Genomic DNA, 7673 nt, shown 5'->3' with positions numbered 1-7673 from the left:
TAAGATTACGAGTCTCTCCCCGGTAGTGACACACACCGGGTAAGAGACGGCATCGCGATAACAACTAAATTCGCCTACCTTATTCCTATCAGGCAATCCCTTGATTTTAATCACGCCTTCAATGCTTCTTTTCGTTCCCCCTTTTTTTTTCCTCGCACGCTTTTCGAGATCCTTTCCTTAGCTTTCGCTACGGCTCGCTGTACGTCTCGTTACGGTGACGATCTACTAGTTAGGCAGTGTCAGCCTCGCCGCGAGCTCGCGACGGCGCTACGGTAGGCGTGCAAGCTCTCGCGGCTCGACCAATAGCGCGCTAAGCGCGAAAATTCAGAGTTCTTAACGTGACAGGTCCCGTGGGGATCTGCCACGTTACAAACTAATTCACGTTTTTTATGCAAGTCGTCATAATTATAAAAATTTATTCCAGTAAAAGTGATAGCTGTGTAATGTCCTCGTGAAAAATTGGAATTACTAAAACTTTTATAATTTATCATTCCACATAAGGAATATTTTCGTCTATCTAGAAGTATATCTTTTGCAAATGTTGATACCGTTAGAGGTACTTCACACTTTTTATGATAATTTGGGTCTGTTAAAATACTGGTATCAATAAAGATTTGAGAACTGTATTCGGAGGCTTCTTCTAATATATTTTTACATGATTTACATGTAGAACTTGTAATCGTTTCGACGTCGTCAATTGATTGCTGTAGATAACTAAGACCGTATTTAAAAATTATATCTATATTGATATGAAGTGTAACAAATGATCGGACGGTTATAGTATCACAGTTTTTTGTCCTGGTTACAATAGGAACATTGCGAAATAATGTCTCTAGTAAATGTGCTACGTTGCAATTTGCGTTTACAATTGCCATATGCCTTGTTTCAGACTTACTAAAGATAGTACAGTCTATTAACATTTTTGCACGTTCTAAATAATCTGCGGCACTTATTTTCCCTCTTTTCAAAATATTTAGAGCCATTTGTATGCAAGAATGCTGTTTATTTACGTCATGATAAATATTGTGTTAAAGCAGTATGCATAATTAAGTATATAATTGAATCAAATGCGCAGGTGTCTTTGATTGAGATATAACGGTCTTTTATTTTAATGTTGTTACACATGTTACCATTTCTTAAAATAGGTACTTCAATTAACTTATTAGTTGGAACATGATCCCATTCTGGACATGGATCCAAGTATCTCGGTTTTTTACATTTCATAGCGTATGGGTCTTTTGATTCTCCAAGTCCATGCCAATTTTCAATCGAGCAAAGCTCTTCGTTATATATTATATTATTACTAACAGTATTATTATTATTATTATCAAAAGTTATAATTTGCGCATTAATATCATCATTTGTCTTTTATTCTATAATATCACAGGTAATTTCTTTTGACATGTCACATATAATTTCTTTCAACTTATCACAGATAGTTTGTTGTATAATGTTATTATTTTCTTTGGTATATTTAACATTTAAATCTTCGTTATTTTCTTTATTAATTGGGCTGGAAGAAATTAATTGACCCGAGGGTTCATTGAGATAATCATTAAAAGTATTTGTCGCCATAAAATCACAGTCAGATTGCTCCTCGGTCAATTTACTTTTCTTTTTCTTAATGAAATTTTTTTTAGTAGATGTAGTCTTTGAGTAACCAGATACAGCTAATTTTGCCGATGCCTCTTTAACCCTTCCTTCTAAATATTCTATGTGCTGAAATACGAATTTCTCTACTCGCAGTGGTAACTCTCCTTTAAAAACTCGATTTTTCAAATTATTAAATTCAGATTCCACGCGCCCAGATGTAGCAGTTTTACCCGATTGGTTAAAATATGGTAACATTATACCACTACATATAGGTAAATAATGCATAATTTTTTTTATTTTCATAGAAACTTCTTTATTATAATAAGGATTTAAAGCGTTAGTATTAATACCTTCAGACGCAATGTTGACTGCCTTATCATATACTTGATTTGCCCAATTAATCTAACTAGTACTGTCATCTGTTAAATCCGTTTCTACTATGTCGGTATTAATTTCTTCCGTATCAGGCACTAAGACACTTTTAATTACGTCTGTAGTAAAATCTAATCGTATTTGGGATTCTTTTTTTAGAGTTTCACTTAATGCTACAGTCAATATAGATACGAAAAAGTTTTCTATATCTCTCACATCTTGCATTTGAAATACATGACAGAGACAACGTACGTAATATACCTTTGGTAATGGGTGGTTTTTTAAGCAGACCCATCGAGATACTATAGCTACTAAGTGACTAATGTCAAGTCTAATTTGTGACGAGGGTATTTCTTTGCTTTCATGCATAAGTATATCAAAGCAGTTTTGCAAATATGATGCCAAATTTGGCTTTTTTGTGAACGCAATCGTAATCGCGTTTAGTAACGCATGACTAAAATCACAAACTACCATACGCGGGATAGGATTATTGTCTGCTAAAATTTTTAACAACCATGCTGCTATAGAAACCGTATGTTGTTCTGCGGAGAGCATCTGAAATACCGGTACGCTTCCTGCGGAACAAATACTCATGCACTGATACAAAAAAAGATGCGGCGATTTATTGTTTGTATATTTAATCTTCTTTGCAATTGATCCGGGAGCAACAATTGCCATAAAAGAACTAGTGTCATTTTCATGAAATAATTTATATACAGTTTTCTGATATTTCGTCCAGTAGTAACAGAAAAATGGCGATGCCCCAACCTTGATAACTTTACCAGCATGCGACGTATCTTTAGCATTTACTAAATTTTCTATAGATCTAGAATCAGTAATTCCCAGGCGCTTATCCTTTTCTTGACTTATCGCCTTACGTAAAACTGCAGTGTTGGGCAAAATAGGGGGCAAACTGTCTTTAAATTCTATTAAATTCTTAGCTTCTGACCTTAGAAAGGTTATTGCATCGGTTTTTGTATTAACAAGCATACTAGATATTTTGACTCTTCGATCTCCTCTTAACTGCCTTCGTTTAGTATGTATAACACCGGGTGTAGCATCTTTTATAATAAAATCTATTTTCACGTATTCTTGGCGCTTAGGTATTTCAGAAATAAAGCCTTTTAATCTCGCATTGCATTCTTTACATACTGCAGTGACTTTAATGTAATTATACTAGTAGTGGTAGCTAGGCGATTCCTGTGACATGGTGGTGAGGGGGGTGCGTGTGTGCGGGAGGAAGTGCCTTAAGAGCTGGGGTATATTGGGTGATGAGGGGGAGTGCGGGTGTGCGGGAGGAAGTGTCTTCTTAAGAGCTAGGGTTTATTGGGAGATGAGGAGGGTGCGGGTGTGCGGAGGAAGTGCCTTGGCTGTGGGGAGTGTGTGTGTTTGAGAGAGAGAGAAAGAGAGAGAGAGAGATCCCTCTCACCCTCTCTTTCTCTCTTAGTCTCTCACCCCTCTCCCATCACCCTAGGGCCCGGATGGTTAATTATCCTAAGGGTCCACTAGTTCCCTAAGGCTTACCCCCTCTCCCATGACTCTTGGGCCCGGATGGTTAGTTATCCTACGGATCGACTAGTTTCCTAAGGGTTACCCCTCTCCCATCACCCTAGGGTCCAGATGGTTAGTTATCCTGACAGTTACCCAGAGAACTTTTTTTGTATTTTAGTTGGTGGAGGAAAAAGTTTCAATTTTCTCCACTAGGTGGCGATCATGAAAATTACTGGGGCAGCTACACCGCTAGGGGTCCTCACCATCTTACAGACTACCATTTTTTCTTAGGCCTGCCCTCGGAGGGTCTTTTCTCCCTCCACATACTTATCCTAGACCCTCCCACTATTTTCCTACTGTGGACCCGCAATTTAATTTGATTTCACATTTTCTTAAACCGTGAACACTAGGTAGATTTTTTCTTTTACAAGTTAGTAATAATTATAAATTGAAAGATAATGCGAGTTAGCATTGCTATTATTTTAGGACGTCCTACGGACAGTATATTACAGGAAATGATTGAATTGTTTCATTTGAATTTCTTTGAAATAAGTGACCGAGAGCCACAAGATATGTTGGATATACAGGAGGTCTGTTTTCGTTGCCTACACTTTTCACACTTTTTACAGAAAGTGTACACTTTTCTACACTTTACCGTTTTCTTTTCCGGAAGTGACGTGCGATATGCTGTTCTTGTTACTATGTACAGTTACACTTTAGTGTACATTTTCTTACACTATCTACACCTAGTCTGGAGCAAGTGTACGAAGTGTAATCGTTGAGAAGAGAGGGAATTTCAAATACAAGGTCGTATATTTGAAGCAATTTGAAGTTTGAACACTTGACTAGACTTGAGTCACTTGACTGTTTTCGAAAGGGCATGATACATGAGGATTGAGGGTTATACATTACATATCAGTACATTAATAATCTGAAAAATGAGCATTAATGATGATATTAAAATTGTGCGTGATGCACAGAACAATATCGTAATTGATGAGAATAATAATATTAGTTGTATAAATAAAGGTTCGTATTAAAATATCAAATTTTTCCTAAAAGGTTAATTATATTGATTCTACAATGTTAAGATTAATACTAGTAAATGTATGTTTTAGGTGGGTTAATATTTCAAATTGATGTCAGTAATATTAACTTGGATTCATGTGAAGGAATTTCATGTGGAGTGAATAATTCAGACATCTATATTAATTTAAAGAATAAACCGCTGATAAACGAAAAAATATCTAATTTTATGTGGAATGATGCCTCAACATTATTTTTCCTAAGTTTGTATAAAGAAAAACGGCCACTTGTGGAAAAAAGAAAAATTAAGTCTATTAAGCTCATGTGGAAAATAATATCAGAAGAAATGATTGGACAAGGATACAAAGTAACTCCTCTACAAGTTGAAAATAAATACAAAACTTTAGAAAGGTCATTTAAGAACATGGTATCAAATAATAAGAAAACTGGAAGAGCACGAGTAACATGCAAATATGAAACGTAATCAATGAAAATTTTAGCTTTAATAAATAATGTCTATTTGTATTCATATAGTGTATAACAAAATGTCATTTCTGTTTCAGTGAGCTAACAGAATTATTTGAAAAAAGACATAGTATTATACCATTGGCAGTTTCGTCAAATAAAGGCCTCCTATTACAAAATTATACCGCAACTGCTAACAGAGCAAGTACAGTAGTACAGATTCTATGTAAGTAATAATTTATACCTCTTTCCTGTATTTTAAATACAATGCTTTAAATAATCTGTATTTTTTATAATTAATGTAGATTGCAAACGAATAATATAGAAAACCATTTTCCAAATGCTCATCAATTTCCTTCAAGCCAAGAATACCTGGAGGAATCCATTGATGACCCGACATTTCCAGAGGAATCTATCACAGAATGTATTAAGATAGATGAGATCAATGTAAATGCAAAAAGTAATGTAGAAAAGATAAATGTAAATAGGCCTAAAAAAAGAAATGATGCGAAGCTGTCAATCTTAAAAGAGATAAAACGTGACATAAAAGAATATATGGAAAAAGAAACAATTGAAAGGAAAGATATGATTGAAGAATATAAAAATATGACTAAAATTTATGAGAAGCTGCTTCAACAGAATAACTGTATTACAAAAGAAAGAGCAATAATGCATGAAGAGAAAATGCAACTATTAAAAAAGCACTTCAAAGACTGAGATAAATAAAATTAAAAATTAGGTTATATAAAACTTTATAGATACAATTATAAAATTCATTTATTTTATTATAAATGTTAACAATGTAAATTTTATTTTCTTAAATAATAAATATTCTAATTTTATAAAATACTGTTTTATATTGTAAATAGTTGGCGACATATCTCATCTCTTATCATCTTTCCTGTACGATCATCTGTAATCACAGTCAATTCTTCATTTAGACTATCTGTGCAATCTGAATCTGGATATTCGTCAGACAAAATTGGTTCAAACAAAGAAAGATCTTCGACATTTGCCATGTTATGTAAAACGCAGCAAGCATAAATAATTTGTACCATACGTGGAATGTCTTTTAACCTGAAATAGTATAATTGCCTAAATCTTTGTTTTAGAAATCCAAAGGCATTTTCAACTACTACACGGCAGGAACTTAACTTCCTATTAAAATGTTTTTGGACATGTGTCAGGTGTCCATTATCTTTGTACGGTACAAGTAATTGTGGTAAGCATGGGTATGCTGAGTCTCCCAGTATATATGTTATCTTAAAAAATTAATTGAATATTTTTTTAAAATGTTTTTCTTAAATTTTAGTTATAATAAATGCTTCATGAAATTATAAGCAACTTATTTTTTCACACTGTTATTTAAATAACATTTTACATACTTCCACATATTTCATTTAAATCTGTATATAAAGTTGACTCCTTAAAAACTCTTGCGTCATGCACTGAGCCTGGATACCCTATAAAAACATCCATAAATTGTGTTGTATGATTGACGAGTGCTTGCATGTGCAAAGAAAAGTACTGTTTCCTATTAATATAGGAATCTGGATCTTCTTTTGGTTTATCAATCCTTATATGTGATCCATCTATTGCACCTATAAACAAAAACGTAATGAAATGTCAAGAATTAATAATTGCTTTAAAATAACAACAACAGAATACTTTACCAATGATTCCTGGAAAACCTTTTTTTTCCAAAAATATCTTTTTGTGCTCCCTTTTTCTATATTAGTTGGGTATTTTAATACAGTTGGTCTTATATCTGATAATATAAATTGAGTCAGTCTAGAAATAACATTGAACATGGCGCTTATTGCAATGCCAAACTTATCAGCGACATCTCTGTACGATGCTGTTTGATGACCGACAAACCAAAGAAAACACAATAAATGTTTTTCCCTGATATAGGTTCAAATCCTTTACATTCTATAATGATAAATAAATATAATGTACAATGATTATACTATAGTTTATAATAATAAATATTATGATTACTTTTTAATAACTTAAAAACTGAGGATTCTTCAAAAGAACTGATAAGTCTGTAAGCAACTATCCGTTTCAGTCTAAAATGCATTATAAAATCATTCTCACAATGTACGCGAGATATGTCTTCCACAAACCTTGATATTTTAACATGACATTCTCTATCAAATACTGCATATGTACTTAATTCTGCAAGCAGTGGAATATCTGTAATTATAATAAAGTTTGTGTTGTATGCTTTAATCATTTAAATTTTATTCCTTTTATTCTTACGTTTAAAAGCACGTGGTGGGGGCGGTGGTAAAACAGGTAATATTGGTAATACTTCATCATCATCTGATTCTAAATAAGTATTAATTACTTTGTTTGTATTTTCCATCCTATTAAGTGAAAAACTTATAGGGATGATATTTGGTGGTTATCTTTTGGAGCAAAGAAAAATGAACGGTAGTCGGTTACAGACTTGTATGTATGTATGTATGTACAATGACCGGCAGAAATGGCGTCCTTTGATGCGTTTAGGAACCACGTTTTAGGATCCTTCACTGTATACTCTATTCTGCTAGGCGGAGATAGGGGAATGGAACGCGATAACTATATATAGTAGTTCGTCTATCTCGCTCTAAATGCGTGAGTGCGAGAGAGAGAGAGAGAGAGAGAGAGAGAGAGCTTTATACGGCATAGCAGGGCAAGCCAGGCGTCCCAAGGCTTATTTCTATACAGGGTGTTTTCCT

The 7673-nt window shown here is 33.8% G+C and overlaps 1 pseudogene; it reads right to left on the bottom strand.

The window, feature by feature from the left end:
- Positions 1 to 5801: 5801 nt before the first annotated feature.
- On the bottom strand, positions 5802 to 7318 carry LOC136773769 (uncharacterized; annotated as a pseudogene).
- Positions 7319 to 7673: the final 355 nt, after the last annotated feature.

Source organism: Prorops nasuta, unplaced genomic scaffold (assembly GCF_024137725.1).
Source record: "Prorops nasuta isolate Cenicafe-Biocafe unplaced genomic scaffold, Cenicafe_Pnas_1.2 PNAS00005, whole genome shotgun sequence".
Taxonomy (NCBI): Eukaryota; Metazoa; Arthropoda; class Insecta; order Hymenoptera; family Bethylidae; genus Prorops; species Prorops nasuta.
The sequence above is the reverse complement of the archived record's forward strand: the minus strand, read 5'-3'. Positions and strand labels throughout refer to the sequence as shown.